We start from the raw sequence: 18,755 nt of genomic DNA, 5'->3' as shown, positions 1-18,755 counted from the left end.
TGAAAAATCCTTAGGCCCACTCGGGGGTGTGTCTTCAGAAAGGATTTCCCATAGGACTCATAGTTCTCAAGAAGGGGTGATGCTAAAAGTCTAAGCCTCGACCTTCTCAGCCTCTCTCTGGCTTGTCTATGATGTCCTGGCTCAGTCCTATATAAGCACCTGCCATTGTCTTTCACCATGATGTGATGTAGCCAAGATGGTCTTATCTAGAGTTGAGCTAATGCACGTATCCCCTTGAACCTTTAGTATTACAATAAGGGGACCTCTTTAAAAAAATATAAACTAGTCTGGGGTATTTTCTTATAGCATTGTAAAACTGACTGATACAGGTCCACAGCCTAATCCAAGGCCAAGCAGAGACTAAGGAACTTACAATCCACGCCATTCCAAAGACATTAAATTGGAGAGTATTCTGCAGAATTTACTGTATTTCTATTCCTGTATATTTGAAAATTATGTTGACAAAAAAAAGCCAACTTGTTTATTTTTCTAGAGGTTTGCATAGGATGTTTTTTCTACTGTCTGGAACCTTATCTCTGAAAGGGAGACTGTCTGTTTGAAGTCAGTTTATGGTGCAGCAGGCAGGCGGTACTTCAGTTTCTCCCAGTCTTTGACAATGTCATGAGTTTCTGGCACTGAGTGTAATGCCGTGGCACAGATGTGGGTCAGTGTGACTAAATGAATGGGTGGAGAGAAGTAGGGACCGTGTAAAGGGAAGAAGCTTGCTTGCTTGTCAGAAATGCAGGAAAGTTGGCATCTCTGAGTGTGAGTCAACTTGTATGTGTGTGTGTATGCATATGTATATGTGTGTGATATACATGTATTGTGTGTGCATACATGTATATGCTCTGTATATGTTTGTATATGTTTGTACATATGCATATGTATGTGTGCGCACACATGTGTGCATGTGTGTATGTATGTGGGTACCCATGTACATATACCTGTGTACATGTGTGTATGTGTGTGTGCACGTGTGCATACCCATATGTCAGGAGACTTCTAGGATAGGCTAAGGCTAGCAGGTGGCCTTTCTGGAGATGGCCCACCACTTTCGCAGGATCTGCGATGGGTGAGCGCTATGAAGAAAGTTCCCAAGGAGATTTCATCTCAGGATTGCTTCTTGCAGCTGATATGCCTTCTGTAACTCCCACTTATGTAATGTTTTATCTCTGAGGTAATTTTCTAAAGAACTTTTTTGATTAAGAAGGTATATAAATTAATGTAATAATCTTTGGGCATTAGCCTACCCTACTGATCAGATTTCCTGCAGATCAACATAAAGATTAATTTTCATGAATTAATGCTGTTCAGATGAATTAATGATTCTATAGAATTCGTGATTTGGAGTCGAATAACTTTAGGAAGAAAGTTTTAAGAGATGGTTTTAGATGCTTTGCTAGAAATATGTAATAAAGTTAGAATCAAGAATAGAATACAACCACTCCTCATGTAGAAAGTAAAGGCTGCGTAAGAAGAAATACACTGAACCTTTGTAATCACACTAAAAGGGAAATAGACAGGACAAATCTGTGTTCAAGGAAACACATTTAGGTCCAAGGGTAAAGCCACAGGTGTGCACTATGATAAGGCAAGGCTGTGAAAAAACTGTTGCTTTGAACTTACAACAAATTGAGAATGAAACACTGCTTTGAACCTAGTATCAACATCCTTCTGTAACTCCCCTTTATGTAACATTTGTCTCTGGGGTAATTTCCTAAAGAACTTTGTCTAAGAAGGTATAAAAAGGCCAGAGAAAAGAAATAAATTTGTTAGATAGTTTGGCTTGCAGGATTCTTCCCCCTCCATTTATCCATCCATAAATCCATCCAAATGTATGTCTGTTTGTTTGTATGTACATAGGATAGTATGTGTATGCATGTAAGAATGAATGAACAGTTGTGGAGTTGATAAGACGGATGGGCCCAGCCAGTGTGTGTGTGTGTGTGTGTGTGTGTGTGTGTGTGTATGAATGCATGTCTAAAGCTATTAAAAGCTTAAAAGCAATAAATAAAAGGTGACATAGCCATTTCCATTCATCCGATGTGTGTATTTTCTGTGTGGCGGACTCCTTATTTCTTTTCTGGTTCACAAAGAGTTAACCAGCCAAGTCAGTAAGGGGCTCCTGGCTGCCCTGCCAGAGAAGGGAGTTCTAGCAATAAATCCTTTACCTCATTATCTCTGTTAGCAACAAGTGTTAATAGGCCCAGAGGCCTGCAGCTTCACTTAAAGTCACGATAGGTATAGCTATTATAGAAAACAACCCTACTCTTTCACAAGATCAAGTCTTGCCCCTGCCAACACTCTCCTCCACCACATACCCAGCTATCTTCAGGAGACAACCAGAGCTCCAGAGCTGGCCCCATGCACACACACACACACACACACACACACACACACACACACACGCTCTGTGTGTGTGCACATGAGTATATGCATATGTATGTGTGTGTATGCATTTGTGTGTGTGTGGTGTGTGTGTGTGCCCTTGAAGGCCAGTGCTTGACACTGAGTGTGTTTCTTTTAACCTTTAATCCTCCCTACCTTTAAAAATCACAACATTTTTATTACTTTTTTGAGAATTCATACATGCATACAGTATGTTCTGATCACCCTTCACTCCTTCTCCTAACTCTTCCCAACTTCTTGTTTTTAGCGATTGATTACAGTTAGCGCTGCCCACGTACTCATGGGTATGGGCAATCCACTGGAACTCAGGCAACCTATCAGGGGCCACACCCTTAAAGAAAACGGATTCTGCCTCCCCCAGAAGCCATCTACTGCCAATAACTCCTCAGGTAGGCTTGTGAGTCCCTCCATGTTGGAATGCTGACTGGCTTGGTCTTGTGCAGGTCTTGTACAGGCAACCATAGCAGCTGTGACTTCACCAGTGCAGTGGTCCTATCGTATCCAGAACACACATTTGCTCTGGTCCTCCCTGACCTCTGGCTCTGACTTTTCCAAGATGTTCCTTTATTACTGATGTAGCAGGATGCCTGAGTCCACCTTAGTATTTGAAACTGAGCGGGAAAGTCACTGTTCCAACCAAACTGGCTGGTTAGTAAAATTCAGGGATCCTCTTATCTGTACCCCACCCTAACACCCCCACCCTAACACCCCCACCCCCAAGAACCATGGTCACAGGGCCATGCCACAATGCCCAGGTTACACGGGTACTGGGTACTGGGAAATCCAAACTAAGGTGGGCATGAGGAGCAGCAAGTACTTCACCTACTAAGCCACGCCCTCAGCCCCAGAAGCCATGGCTTCTAACTCTGATGTTGACATTACTCCATATAGCTGCGTCTGTTTCCTCATTAAAAGCAGAAATGTAAAAACCTGAAGGCATTGTAAACCTTGCTTACAGGAATCACATGACTCAGAGAAACCCATGAATTAAGGCGTTTTGGGACCTGTGGCTAAGTTCAGGGCTTAATGACAGGGTATAGTTCTGACCGCCAGCAGATAAACCAAATGGCTGCACAGAGGCACAGACAGATCCTGTCCCCCAAGGATTGTGGGCAGCAGACATCCTGGGCGCAGCCTGAGTCATGTCCGGTGTGCAAAAACACGCAGTAAGCAGGCTGCATCTTGGGTTTGGACGACCTCAGTCCTTAGAGCAACTTTGACGATCTGCAATGGAATAAAACACAGCAAGGCACAGCTGTCTTTTATTGTAGGGAGAATTAGAGAAATGAGATAGCCAAGCTTCATCAAGGACAACCCTCCCCCTCCTCCCCCCGCCCCTTTCCTGCTGGTCCAGGGGTTTCCCTTTTCCCTGGAGGAATTTTGTGGGACTTCTTGTAGCTCATGCAAGGAAGAACGCGTCTGAACGGGTACTTTTCTAGACCACAGAGACTGTAAACTTGCGTCTTCTGGCCCTCAGCAATCTTCATGGCTTAAATTGCACGCTTCTGCAGCTGCGTGTTCATTGCTAACTTTCAAACCCCTGCAAACATATCTCCCAATCCGATCTTTTCACCAGGAAACCTGGTTCACTGGGATAGAGCAGGAGCGCCACCGCGTGGCTATGTGATTATTGCAGGTTCCTCCTTGAATGAGATAGGGTGATGGGACTGGCTCATTTTTCTAACAAGGAAAGTTGGATGTCAGGGCCCAAGAGTGTCTGTGGCATCCGAGTTGATTTCAGTAAGATGTTGGTACATCACTAAGTGATCTTCAGAGAAGCACCTCATGCATATGTGGGTACTAGCAAGCATGAAATTCATAGGACGGGCTGGAAGACTCCAAAGTATGCAGAACTAGGGTTACAGCTCTTATCTACGAATCCTATCCTGCCTGTCTACTTATCTATCTTATCTATTTATTGTGGATTTTTAATTTATCTTTATTTTTTTACTTACTCGCAGATGTCTCTGTGTCGGTATGTGTGTGTGAGTACAGGTGTCCACAGAGGCCCGGAGCTGGAGTTGCAGGTGGTTTTTAATTCAGCCGATGTGGATGCTGGGAGTCAAACTCGGGTGCACAAGGGAAGCAGCATGTTCTTACAAACACCGAGACATCTCTCCAGTCCCTGGGGTTATCATTTTGAATCAATACCACCTTGTAAAGAATGCTTCATGTCAGGTGGGTTTTCCAAGCCTCAGTTTTGAAGCTAGCGGAGAACAAGTCATTTGAAGTTTATAGCAGGAAGGATAAGATGTACTAATGATGTAACAGACATCATATGGGTTTTTGTTGTTGTTGTTTTGTTTTTTTAGACTAGAACTTAGAGAAGTGATGTCATATTTCATGGCTGACTTTTTTTTTTTTTTTTTTTTGCACAACTCCATTAAACTTGAATGGAGGACTCACCTCATCAGAGACCCTCCCACTTGTGTATCTCTCTTCTTTGGTTTGAAACTGGTGGTCTTACATGCATTAGTTCCTTTTCTCTTTGCTGTGGCCAAATACTTGGAGAAACAAAGGCTCCTTCCTTTTATTTTGGGTCACTGTTTCAGGGGGTCCAGCCTGCCACGTTGCCTCACATGCTTGGGTGGAATATTATGGTGTGGGGAGGGCCCAGGATGTCTTTGCTTATTGGCAGACAGGACACACAGTTAAGGGGATCTTTTGGACTGGTTTTTATAATGGTGGCACAAGCTATGTAGCTTGCACTCCCTCAGGAAGAACGGCGCCTTCACACGCTGGTTGACATCTTCCTCTTCTACATCCGTCCCTGCTGGGTAGTGCTGTCCATTTCCAGAGAGGGTCTTTCTCTCTCAGCTATCATTCCACGTGTCAATCCTGTTTGGAAACTCTCTCACAGATATACTCCTTGGCATCTCTACGTCCCGTCCCATCAGATGAATCTTTGTGAGATGGCTCAGCAGCAAACAGTACTTGACACGTAAGCCTGATGATCTCTGGCGCCCCTAGTGGCAGGAGAGAACAGACCCTTGAAAGTTGTCTGACATCCACACCTATGTCACAGCGATATGTGCACGCCCTCCATCTCACAACACTTATTAATTAATTAAAAAATTAAAAAGTTAACTGTCACACAATGAAACATTGCCTTCAAATCCCTTTATAAACCTTATCCCAAGCATTTTGCTATGTTGTCTTCTGCATACGTACCCAAAGCACTGACATCCCTTTCAATGCAATGGCCACCCCTGGTTCCCAACACTCATGCTTACCGGCTCACCTCCCTACTATCTATGGGGTTCTCTGATCATTATCATCTTTTTAAAAATTCTGATTACTGACATATATTAGTCATACACATTCGTCGAATTCATCACACAGCATGCTCTACATACCATTCGCTAACCATGCACACTCATGTTTCTCCTACTCTCTCTCCCCCTCCCTCTTTGTTCTCCATCTCCTGGTCCCTTTCCCTTCTTTTAAAAACATGTTAGTATCTTCACGTTTTAGCGAGCTTTCCTGTTGCTGTAATGACATCTATATCCTGACAAAAACAACGGAAGGGAGAAAGTGTTTATTTTGGCTCACTGTTTCATGAGGACACTGCTGCAGCAAAGGATGTGGCAGCAGGCAGAGGAGGCATGGAGACAGGGGCAGGAGCCTGGACACACTGTATCCACACTCAAGAAGCAAAGAACAAACAGGAAGTGGGGGTGGGCTATAGAGGTTCAAGCCCCACCCCTAGTGACTGACTTCCTCCAGCAAGGCTCCACCCCCTGAAGCCTTTATAACCTGTGCAGACAGCACCACCAGGTGGGGACTAAGTGCTCAAACATGTGCGTCTGTGGGGGACGTTTCTCATTCTGTTATGTGATATTTGAGAGGAACAAGTGGTACATACCAGATACTTTTGTATGTGTCTAATCTTAATGTAATGTCTCTCAGCTCTACCAATCCCCCTACAAATGACAGGACTTCATCCTCCCTCTTGACTGAATTATTATTTATTATGGAAAACACTATTTTTTAAAAAATAAACTAAAAATTTTAATATCACCTAGGCTAATTACAAATCTTGGTTAATATAAATAGGGTCAAAATAAATATAAGGAAATAGGCATCCCTTCTGAATTCTGAATTCATTTCTTTCAGATATATACTGAGGAATTAGATAGCTAGATTAAATGATATTTCTAACTTATGTGTTTTGGGGCCCCAGGTATGGTTTCCCACAGTATCTGTATTGTTTTACACTCCTGTCAGCCATACACAGGGGTTCCTATTTCTCTATATTAATAGCAGCATTTATACTTTATTTATTATAAATAGTGAGATGGGCTCTTAGTGTAGTCTCAACTTGCCTCCCTCCGCAGCCAGCATGACGGTAAGTCTTCATTATCACCATGACTACATTCAGAATCACCCAGGAGACTCGTGAGACACTTGCTGTTGTCTTTGTGAGCTGTTACACAGAGAGATAACCAAGAGGTTATAACTAAGGAGGGTAGTGCCTTTTCATGAGCTCAGGCCTCAGAGGTGATGAGAGGAAAGAAAGAAGAGAACTGTTATTGTTCTGCTGTTCTTCTTTTAAACTGAGAAGGAACCTGGAGCCAGGAGCTGATGTGGAGGCTATGGAGAGACACTGTTTACTGGCTTGCTCATCGTAGCTTCTTCAACCTGCTTTCTTATGGAACCCAGAACCACCAGCCCAGGGACGGCACTGCCCATCAATGACTAATTAGTTGCCCTTGAAGAGGTTTCTACCTTCTAGAACAAAATTAGGAGATGCTTCTTGGCTAGTCACAAGAACTGCTCTAGCTTGCCCTTCCCCTTCCTTGCCATGTTGGTTGAGCCTTTTGAAACTAGGAGCCCGTGCGAAACGTCCCTTCCTTAAGGTATTTCTGCCAGGCATTTGTCATGGCAGCTAAAACAGCCACAGGTATCGAACACGTCTTCATATATTGGTTGTGAAAGAACTGGAGTCAGCACAGGTCGTGCAGAGACCAAGTTCTCAGCACAAAGGAGATTTGTCTGACTCTGGTCAGCCTCAGGAGGAGGAAGTGGCCAAATAAGGGACTAGACCTTGGGGGCTAGCTATAGGAATATAATCTAGTGGTTTTTAGCAAGGGAGAGAGAAGGGAAAAGGACAGGGCCTGCCAGTGCCATGTTTTCCATGCTTGGGCCTACTATAGCCATTAGGATTGGTCAATATTGCTTTTGTCTTTTGAGAAGTGTTTGCTTAGATCAGCCATCTAACTGTACTGGCTGGTTTTGTGTCAACTTGACACAAGCTAGAGTTATCAGAGAGGGATAAACCTCAGTTGGGGAAATGCCCCCATGAGATGCAACTGCAAGGCATTCTCAGTTAGTGATCAAAGAGGGAGGGCCCAGCCCAATTCCGGGTGATGCCAGCCTTAGGCCGATGGTCCTGCTCATTTCTGGGTTGTTGAAAAGTCTTTGATTTTTGTGTGTTGATTTTTTTTTAACCTTGTGATTTTAATGATTTTGCTTACTAACTCTGCAGTTCTGAAACACTGTTGGGCGATTCTTCAGATGCGGAGTCATACAACCTTTGAGTAGGGGTAATTTGACTTCCCCCTTTCCAGTCTTACACCTTGTATCTATGTGGTTTGTAAATGCTCCGGCTAGCATCTCTAGAGGGACACGGAATAGACACGGCGGGTCTGGACATGCTCACCTCCTTCCTCATCATGGAGGAAGTACATTCAGGGCTGCTGAGGCAGAGATCGGTGGGTCCCTGGGGTCTAAGAGTCAGTGAATCTAGCCTGCTTGGCTAGTTCCTGGCCAGTGAGAGACTCCATCACTTAGAACACAAGGTGAGATGAAGAGATGGCTTGGAGATTCTGAGCACTTGGTGCTCTTGCAAAGGAGCCAGGTATGATTCCCAGCACCCACATGGCAGCTCACCGACATCTGCAGCTCCATTTCCAGGGATCTGACTCCTCCGCTAACCTCCATGGGCTCCTGAACACATGTGCTACACAGAGAAACACTCAGGCACCCACATATACACATAAGGTTAAATAAATATTAGACAGACAGCAAGCAAACAAAGTGAACCTGGGGAAAAAAACAGCACCTAGTGTGGGCCTCTGGCCTGCACACAGACTCGTGTGTGTGTGTGTGTGTGTGTGTGTGTGTGTGTGCCTACACTCGACCACCTCCAGCACACACACACGTGTGCATACACACACACATTTACACATATATGCCATAGTAGATAGAGCATTGCTGCATTGCCAGTTTTATGAATTAAACAAAAGAAGAAAAGAAAAAAAAAATCTGCTTAAAATAAATGTGCTGTGCTGGTTAGTAAGCACATAGAAAATGTGGAAATTCAGATGCCCTGTAGAGGGCAGTATTTCTCCTTGCCTGAAGTGTTTTCACTCTTGTAAACACAACAAAACATCTGGATCCGGTGTTGATAGCAAGTGTCCCCTGGAAAGGAGACATCCTTTGTACCTGAATTTATTCTTTAACACTCAGCGGCTGACACCAGGGCGTTTGTACTAAGAAAGAGACAGAATGAAACACAGGAAACCTGAGATGGTCACAGTTCCCACCAACTCTCAGTGTGACACCAGATGTGTGTGTCAAGACACTGACAAGCAGAGGACTCTAAAGGGTCCCTAAGGCTTCCACTTAGTCTCCACTGCTGATGAAGCCTCCTCGAGACTCCCTGACCATCCATCCGTTGGTCTGTCCAGACCTGGTGCTGCACTTCTGACCGTGTGCTTCACCTTTATGGTCTCCATGGAACTGTCTACTGCTTCTGTAATCTCAGGTCAGCTCAAAGGCCTTTCTTAACTTTATGACCCTTCAGTTTGTCCTGTATACTTCCAGTGGCCTCCTACCTAATATCTAACTACTGCAGTAGCTCTCCATGTTTCTGTCAGCATCTGTCTCTATCTCCAGTAAAGTATCTATGAGCTCTGCTGAGGCCTCTTTAATTCATTGGCAGTCATTCACTCTATCTATCTATCTATCTATCTATCTATCTATCTATCTATCTATCTATCTATCTATCTTTCTTTCTTTCTTTCTATCATCTCTCTATCATCTATGTATCTATCATTTATTTACTTATCTGTATCTATCATCTATGTATCTATGTATATATGATGTATGTATGTATCTATCGATGCATCATCTATCTACTTATCTATCATCCATGTATCTATTTATCTATGATTCTGTGTATCTATGTATGTATGTATCTATGTTTCTATGTATCTATCTATCATCTATGTATAGATAAAGCTATTGTGTGGTGTGTAATGTATGCTCTAAGAGTTAATATTAGCAGCTAATGTTGGACTAAAAGTAGTCAGGAGAGATGTTCATACCTGGTGCAGCATCTTGCCTTCATGGTCCTCTGACATTTATAGCCTCTTTTATGGCTTCCATGGTCCTGTATCTTGCCTCTGTAGCCTCTGTAGGAATTCCTCCAGAGAGACAAGTTCAACCCTTAACAACTCTCATCCACAGCTTAGTGGTTAAGGCACTTGCTGCTCTTCCAGAGGACCTGAGTTCAGTCTTCAGAACCCACTGGGGAAGCTCAGCACCACAAATTACTCCAGCTCCAGGGGATCTGACCTCTTTCTCTGACCATTCTCGACACTACACTCACATGTAAACACACACACACACACACACACACACACACACACACACTGTTTAAAAGGATTAGAATAAAAAGAAACCCGATGGCCAATTTTAAGGAGAACTGGGAGTATTTGGCCAATTGCAGCCAACACAACTGATGTTACTTCTGAATTATTTGCTAGTCAGTAACTCCCAACACTAGGGAAGGACACATCCATTTTTGGCATGGCATCCCTACAGCGAATTGGGCATGATGCTTCATCTGTGTTCCCCTTGAAATAGCAAACTAAAGGGAGACAGATTCTTGCAGAGAAACTCTCTGTGGGAGACAAGGGTCTCATGGAAGGAGAAGTGGAGCCAGCTTGTGATGGACTACAATCAGCTACTCTTCTGAGGCCATGCTAATGAATTTCTCCAGGGAGGTATGTTTAGCACTTAGTGGCTTTCACACAGAAACCCATTTGTGAGTCCACAAAAAGATTATTATTTCTCCCAACTGCCCCCCCCCTCTCTCTTTCCCACCAAGCCAGGAGATAATGCCATGTGACAAAAACTCAGGAATAAACAGTAGGAAGAGAAGTTATACAAGAAGATTCTTAACAAATTTAAAATTCTAAGAGAGACAGCCAAGAGGAGACTCTAGTGCCTTTCTTACTCATGAGTTCTAAAGAGCCTTACACTGGAGGGGTCCTTGAAAGCCACCCAGCCCACGTGTTTTTGTCTTATGGAAGAGAGAAAGAAGAAGGTTCAATCCTTGTTAGAAGAGAAATGTGTAGGGCAGGAGTCACGTAAAAACTGGTGGGAATTGTCAGAATTCAGCTCTTTAAACACCACTTACTAACTAAAGGACCTGTAAGGAGCTCACTTCCCTCCCTCCTCCCCTCCCTCCTCCCCTCCCTCCTCCCCTCCCTCCCTCCCTCCCTCCCTCCCTCCCTCCCTCCCTCCCTCCCTCCCTCCCTCTGTCCCTCCTTTCTTTCTTTCTTTCTTTCTTTCTTTCTTTCTTTCTTTCTTTCTTTCTTTCTTTCTTTCTTTCTTTCTTTCTTTCTCTCTTTCACTTCTACTCTGCCACAAGCTTTATGATCTTTCATGCAGCCTGGGTAGTGGTCATTGACGGCCATTAAGTGGTGAGATGCAGACGGGTCCTCAGCATCTCATGGGCCTGTTGGAACAGCAGTGTGCTTTCTGCATTCCCATGCATTGGTTTCTGTGCTGAGACCTGTCTCTGGGACATGGTTCAAATCAACCATAAAAATCTCTTCAGTTGTTTCGAGAGCAAGTTTTTCCATAATGTGGTCCACAGGGCAGGGATGGCTTGAGATGCTTTTTAGGCATCTTAACAAAAGTATTTCTTGGCCATTGAAGCTTGGAACAGATAGGGTGTGTGTGTGTGTGTGTGTGTGTGTGTGTGTGTGTATACATGCCAGAGAGTCAACCTTAGGTGTTACCTTCAGGAACCCTTTTTTTTTTTTTTTTTTTTTTTTTTTTGTTTGTTTGTTTTTTTTTTTTTTTTTTTTTTTTTTTTTTTTTTGATCAGGGTTTCTTACTGGTCTGGAGCTCACCTATTCAGCAAGGTTGACTGGTCAGTTAGCCCTAGAGGTCAGCTGTCTCTGTCTCCCTTGGATTGCAATCACTAAGGTTTTTGTTTTGGTTTTTTGCTTTTTGTTTTGAATGTGGTTTCTGAGAATCAAACCAGGTCCTCATGTTTGCATGGCAGAAATGACTAAGGATTCCTGATGAGGCATTTGTGGATTCATGGGCTCCTCATCAAAACTCCACAGTCAGAGCAGAGGGGTCTCTGTGGATGACCCTCCTGTTTCTCATTCCTGCATGGACATTTTTAATACGGTGGGACAGACAATAGTAACTTCTGTTGGAAATGAGTGCGGTGTTTGGAACATCCTTAACGAACGGTTTGCTGTTTTCTTTTCTCCCTGTCACAGAGTTAGGGTATTGGCCAATCTTAGGACAAGGAGTTACAGAGAATATTTCAAGCATACATGCAGGAGCCTGGGGTATGGAAGCTATTGTCCCTCTCAGAGACCATTTCAACAAGTGCAAGGGGCACAGGAGGATTCAGCAATATTATTCTTATCACACCTGCCTTCTTTTTCCTCCATTTTGCTCAAGAACTCTCTGGAATGGAGGATTCATCTGGATTCTTTGAGTATAGGAAGAAACTCATTAGCCTAGGTCCGTCCTGCTTTGCCTCTGTCTTACCTGGATATGGACTTAGGTTAAGAAGTGGGTGGAAGGACAGGTATTGTGGAAAACACCTTTAATCCCAGCATGTGGTAGTGGTAGGTTGATCTCTGTGAGTTCAAGGCCAGTCTGCTCTACACCTCTACACCGTGAGAATGAGTGTTAGGTCATCTAGAATGTCTCAAAAGGTGCTTATGCTTGGTGTCAGAGATGGCTGGGGGTTGGGGGAGGGTGTGTGTGTGTGTGTGTGTGTGTGTGTGTGTGTGTGTGTGTTGGGGGATCAGAGAGACAGGTTAAGAGGTCAGTTAATCTTTTCTTTGGAGAGATGAAAGAGGGTGCACAAAGGTATCTTGCTGATTCATTTGTAATGTCTATGTATCCCCAGGTTTCACAAGTTGGATGCCTGGTTTCTGGTGCAACAATATTGAGATGTTGACCCTTTGGGCTATTTTAGGAATCTGACTTTGTTATATTAAGCTCTCTCTAGAATGCTAAAGCATTCTCCAATCTCCAGAATCTCCAATGCTCTTGTGTGATGTCCTTGGACTTGTTCTGATGTAACAGGAAGACCCTCACTGGATGCTGGGTAGGTGCTATAGCTATGCTATCATATTTCCCAGCTTGCAGAGCTGGGGCTTAAATAAACTTGCATGCTTTAGAGGTATTTTGTTATCAGAAAATAAGAGAAAAGGTTTCTACTTAGGGGCTTGAGCTCTAAACGGAGTAACAGGCCTCCAGACCTTAGACCTCCAGATCTTAGCACAACTGACACCATATTTGAAGCCCATTCAGGCCAAACAAAGGCTAAGTCAATAGTTCCAGGATACAGCTGGAAAAAAAAATCCCTCAATATGCTGCTAGCCTTGCTTTTCAGCTTCTGTTCTTCTGCTTCTTGCTAACCGTTGGTAACTGAAGTGTGTCACCTCAGAATATGTTTTTGTGTGTGCACTTAAAGACTCAGGTGTGGTAAGACTTGGGGCTGAATAATTTGGGCATGTTTCCTGTGCAGCTGGCTGTCTATAAAGACTTTCTATTTGGCTCTGATAGTCTGTGTGTTCTCTGAAGGAGTTATCCCACAACAACTTGAGAGGATACATGGAAGACTTCTTCTAAGGTGAATCATTTGCATTTATTCTTTTTAAAATCTTAAATTTGATTTATCTTATGTGGATGGGTGCTTGCATTCATGTGTGTCTATGCATCACATGCATGCCAGGGTGGCTAAGGAGGTCAAAAGAAGATGTCAGACCCCATGGGCCTGGAATTAGAGACGGTGGTAAATCACCATACAAGTGCTTGGAACCAAACTTAGGTTCCCTGCTAGGGTAGTGGATGCTCTTAACCATGGCACTATCTTTTCACCACACCTTCCAATTTGCATATATTTTTGATTAATCTTCCTTTATAGTGAGTAGACTAGAGATTTCAGTTCCTGGGTCTTGGTCTCACACTTCCTTCTGTCCTCTGCCACAGAAGCCACAGAAGTCACAGAAGCCATTTTGAATGTGTTCAAATAACTATAAGAAAATGACTGATGTGCCTAGTGACAATGGTTGTTGAAGGTTCCTGTAAGGTCTTCTTCCTAGAGGATGAGCCTATATCTGAGCTAAACCAGCAGAGGCTCTTCAGAAGGGGCATTTGGAGCTCAGTAAAGGGAACTGGTTCCTGGTTAGATCTGAATGCAATTCAAGCTGCCATCTCTCAAGAAGCCAGGATCAAATACCAGGGAGACAGACATTTCTTGCTTCACTTTCCTCAGAGGCAAATCCCTGGCTGTGCTAAAAATAAGAAATATTTTCCAGATTCTACCACAAGATGGTGCAATCTGAAAACTAATTTGATCTGAAAAACTAATCTCCACAGAACAAGGTCTTGCTGTTTTTCACACGGGGGGAGGGGGGTTCTAACAAAACTAACATCTGAAACAGAACTGGATGAAAACCAAGTACTACAAAACACAGTTTTCAAATTATTATTATATAATCTAATATCATAAATATCATGATAAATTTTAAAGTCCTTGTGGGTATCTCTATGAAAAGTTCTTTTTTGGAGGGGAGGGGGAAAGATACAAATGCCCCCCTGCCCCCGATCTTTGCACATTCTGGAATTTTAGAACATGTTCCCAGATTTCTACAGGGAAGGGTACATGAACAAAGGACTCTTCTGTGGCTGTAAATAACAAGATAGGTTGGGGCTGGGAGGAGCATGCTTCTAGAAAGAACCAATTTCATGGCTGTAGCTCTGTGACCTTTTCCTGCTGCCCCAAAGGAACAGAAGCTTCCTGATTGCTACAATCCAACCATTTGGCTTTTCTTATTCACATGGAATTTAAGAGTTGGACAGGACTCTTGAGAACATTTGGTCCAAGCATTCTCCTGGCACGGAAGTTATTCTCATTATCTCCTTGGCCACAGTAAGAAACAACATCTGTCTGAACCTCACCACAGCAATCCCATGTCCATGTGGCTCTCGGGGGCAGCCTCAGAAAGACGGGGGAGAGGCTAGCCTCTTCAGCTGTATTGATAATGATAATACTTCACAAATGTGGAAATCCTTGAAAACCAACATTCATCTAAAGGATGTGGTGCTTTGTGCATCAGACAATAAGCAAACCAGATTGCATGCCTCCCTTTACTAAATTCCATAGCCAGCATCTGAGGTGGGTACTATTGTTCCCTTGTGTGAAAATGAAGGACCCGGTGCTCAGAGAGATTAAGTCACTTGTCCTCCCCACAAAAAACTTGGCTCATAAAGACTGATGGGTGGTGGCAGTCACAAGAGACTTGCCATGAAGGGTCTATCTGACCCAAAGTTCATGCCTTCAGCTCTGATATTAATGCATCTGTATGTGACAAAGGGCCACCTGAACCCTTTCGTCTGAATCTCACTGGATACATCTACCTCGGGAGGCATCTAGCTCGCTTTCCCACTGCAGCTCAGCAGTGTGTCTAAGCTCTCTACCTTCTGACTTCCGATAACCCTCCAGATATCACGATAACCAGATGTCAGGTCTGTCACTACTGCTATCTTTCTAACTGCTCTCTAAAGATAGCAGGGTAGGGGAGATGGTTCCGTCAGTAAAATACTTGCCTCAGAATTATGAGGTCTAAATTTGATTTCCATAACCCAGACAAGAAGCCAGGTGCAGTGGCTGTAATTCTAGTGCTGGAGAGGCAGAGACAAGGCAGATCCCTGGAATCTGTAGACCAGCCATTCTAGCAGAATTGGTGAGAACCAGGGTCAGTGAGAGACCCTGCTTGGAACATTAAGGTGGAGAGTGGTGGAGGGAGACACTTGACACTGACCTCTGGACTGCACATGAACCCACATGCATGCATGCATGCACGCTTGTACATACCTATGCACTAAAGCAACTGTAGCTGTAAACCATCTATCTTATTGCACCTTGTAAATCACTAACCCCCTGGAGTCCTGTTTCCTTGTCTGTAGACCTCTTTGTATGGTGTTGTAATCTTCTGAGACTTGCAGTAACTCACTGGACATCTGCCTTCCCCATTAGACTCTGTGAGGGCCAGAGTTACTTTGTTGCCATCAGTTCCCTGGGGCCTCATCCAGTTCCCAGAATGGTCCAGCTGTTCAGTTGATAAAATAACCAGTCTACCAATGGGAATAATCAGATCTTCATTCCTCCTACACAAGATAATCTGTGAGAAACAAATAAGGGGTCCACTCATGCAAAAGCACTGTGTTCTGTTAACAAAACAAAACAAAACAATTCTGCCATCATCAGTAACAAACAAATTACATGTTGGGCTGATTAAGTAACCAGCTTTTCTCCAGGCTAAAAGCCCCAAATGGTCTCATGCCTCTTGACAGCCTTGGAGGAGGCCAAAGATGCCAAAAGTACTTGGAAGGCTCTGCTCTGATTCCCAAGTGGTTTTACTATTACACCTTCACAGGGTCAATATTAGGATAGCAGTAAGGGCCTGCTGAGAGGAAACCTCCCTCTGGTCAGGAGACTACCTGGTCTCCTCTGGCCTGGCTGGAGACCTACCATTCTGATTGGACTGGACCAATCACCTGGTCAGGAGACCACTTCTAGGAAGAGGGACAGCACAGGGAGGTGTCATTAATCCAGGCTAAGGAAGTAGGCAGAATAATTAATCCTTTAGTGAGTTACTGTACCTTTTCTTCTCTGAATCCCTGACCTTAGCCTAGGAGCGTACTGAACTGCATCCTATGAAGATCCGAAAAATCTACTTGGTCTTGTGAAGTACACAGAAAAGTGTGAGTTCACTTCTTCTTCTCCCTTTTTTGTAAGCATGCTTTCTTTGACACCTGGGGCTTCCCTAACACTTTCCTCATGTCTCTCCCAAAGACTCATTTTTTTTTTCTCTTCTAATCTCTTTACTTTCTGTCGAGTGGCTGCTTATCCACCCTGAGTATGACCCCCAGGCCAGCTTGAAAGGTTTAGCTCCCCTCTTCCTCCATTTTCTCCTTTGGGCAGCTGCCAAGGTTTGTAGCTGGGGATTTATTGCCTGCCCTAGGTGTTTTTGTTTTACATACTAATAAAATTGTCCTCTAGGCTTTTAAAAATAAAAATAATGGGGCTGGAGAGATGGCTTAGTGGTTAAGAGCACTGACTGCTTTTTCAGAGCTCCTGAGTTTAATTCCCAGCAGCCACGTGGTGGCTCACAACCCTCTGTAATGGGATCTGATGCCCTCTTCTGGTGTGTCTGAAGAGAGTGACAGCGTACTCATATACATTAAATAAATAAATAAATAAATAAATCTTAAAAAATAAATAGAAAAAATAAAATTATGTTATTCATACAATCTGCAATGGGATCTGATGCCCATTTCTGGTGTTTCTGAAGACAGCAACAGCGTACTCTAAATAAATAAATACATCTTAAAAAATAAATAGAAATAACAAGATTATGTTATTCATAAAAGCTACAACAATCTGCAATGGGATCCAATGCCCTCTTCTGGTGTGCCTGAAAAGAACAACAGTATACTTGTATACATAAAAATAAATAAATAAATAAATAAATCTTAAAAAATAAATACAAATAATAAATTACATTATTCATTTGTGTGGAGGGCAAAACTCTTATCACTTATTCATTAAATTATCCGGTTGTTCTTTCAACCCCTATTTGTGCTCATATAGTATATTTTAATTAAATTTTTATTTATTTATCGTGTGGGGGCAGGACATGTGTGTTCCAGATCATGTAGAGGTCAGAGGACAACGAGCAGGAGTGAGGCCTCTCTTTCCACCCTGTGGATGCTGGGGATCAAACTGAGGTCTTTGTGCTTGGATGCTAATTGCCCTTTCCCACTGACCAATCTCACTGACTCCGCACTTCAGCGTTTGAGTTCAAAGCCTGGGGATGTGGCTCAGTTCTAGAGTTCTTGTCTAGTGTGCACATAGTCCTGAGTTGACAAAGAGAAAAAAAATATGCTTTCGCTTCTGAGTTCAGCAAATGGCTTTCCTCTGCCACATATGTACTTTTCCCTTGATCCCAATCCTGGCACTTCTTCTGTTGTCCCAGCTACATGTGTTAGTCTTCTGCTATGTCTCTATGTCTAACACGTGAGGAACCAGCTGGGTTTCTTCTTGCATTGCTTAGATACATAATCCATATATTTGACTTTCCTTCTTTTCTAGAATTATTCTGTTGGTGGAATCAGCTGTTAAGCCCATTTTAAACACAGAATGATTTTGACACGTTTTAATTTTCCTGTATGGAGGAGGCAATAGAAAGCATGGATTAAAGTGATTTAATCACATCGTGAAACGTTCATCATGGCTGAAAATAATTCACCCCAGTTTGGGGGCACTTTCCGCTAAAGGGATCATAAAAAATGAACACCTTATGAAAAACTGGTACTAGGAGTGGTGTGCATTCTTCTTTTCCATAAGAAATCTCAAAGTAGGACAAACTCTGTTTTACTTTCTAGCGATTATCACAAATGTATTTCATGAAATTTTATCTTTTCTTAGATTCTTCACAGATGATGACTGATAGGTGCCCCTCTGGGAAATCACACACACACACACACACACACACACACAGAGAGAGAGAGAGAGAGAGAGAGAGAGAGAGAGACAGACAGACAGACAGACAGACAGACAGAGACAGACACACAGAGAGAGACAGAGAGACAGAGACACAGAGAGAGAGAGACACAGAGAGAGATACACCTATGTTTAATCCATGGTTATTTAATGTTTTCATTATTATTTTTGAGATAAGGTCTCACTACATTGTCCCAGCTGGTCTGGAACTCACTATGTAGTCAGGCTGTGCCCAAGCTCAGAGATCTGCCTGCTTCTGACTCCTGAGTTCTGTGATCAAAGTCATGAGCCCATTCTCTAGGCTCAGTTTCCAAATTATACTTAAGTTTAGAATCCCTTATTCAGGAATGTCTATTCACCGTGCTGCCGAGTGTGGCATCTATAGCATGAATTTCCATAGGATCTGTTAGAAACCAACCCTGGTACCATCTTGATTCTCTTCTTTCCTAGACATTGTTGTTTGCCAAAAGAAAACACACAAGAGAGGCTAAAAGTCTCATCGCTT

At 43.2% G+C, this 18,755-nt stretch overlaps 3 long non-coding RNA genes across 3 annotated transcripts in view; 2 read left to right on the top strand and 1 right to left on the bottom strand.

Annotated features, from left to right (window-relative positions):
- Positions 1-4,499, top strand: part of LOC143442626 (uncharacterized) — a 28,475-nt gene extending 23,976 nt beyond the window's left edge. Inside the window, exons 2-3 of the long non-coding RNA XR_013110961.1 lie at positions 2,657-2,798; positions 4,371-4,499. This is a non-coding gene — a long non-coding RNA (uncharacterized LOC143442626). The remainder of the gene's footprint in view (positions 1-2,656; positions 2,799-4,370) is intronic.
- On the bottom strand, positions 3,166-10,153 carry LOC143442625 (uncharacterized). The gene is made up of 3 exons (XR_013110960.1): positions 9,741-10,153; positions 4,365-5,375; positions 3,166-3,633 (listed from the first exon to the last, which is right to left on the bottom strand). It is a non-coding gene; the product is annotated as an uncharacterized LOC143442625 (long non-coding RNA).
- Positions 10,154-12,534: 2,381 nt separating this feature from the next.
- Positions 12,535-18,537, top strand: LOC143442506 (uncharacterized). Its single transcript, XR_013110743.1, has 3 exons — positions 12,535-12,784; positions 16,376-16,449; positions 17,840-18,537. It is a non-coding gene; the product is annotated as an uncharacterized LOC143442506 (long non-coding RNA).
- The last annotated feature ends 218 nt before the right edge of the window (positions 18,538-18,755 follow it).

Source organism: Arvicanthis niloticus, chromosome 6 (genome assembly GCF_011762505.2).
Source record: "Arvicanthis niloticus isolate mArvNil1 chromosome 6, mArvNil1.pat.X, whole genome shotgun sequence".
Lineage (NCBI taxonomy): Eukaryota > Metazoa > Chordata > Mammalia > Rodentia > Muridae > Arvicanthis > Arvicanthis niloticus.
The sequence above is the reverse complement of the archived record's forward strand: the minus strand, read 5'-3'. Positions and strand labels throughout refer to the sequence as shown.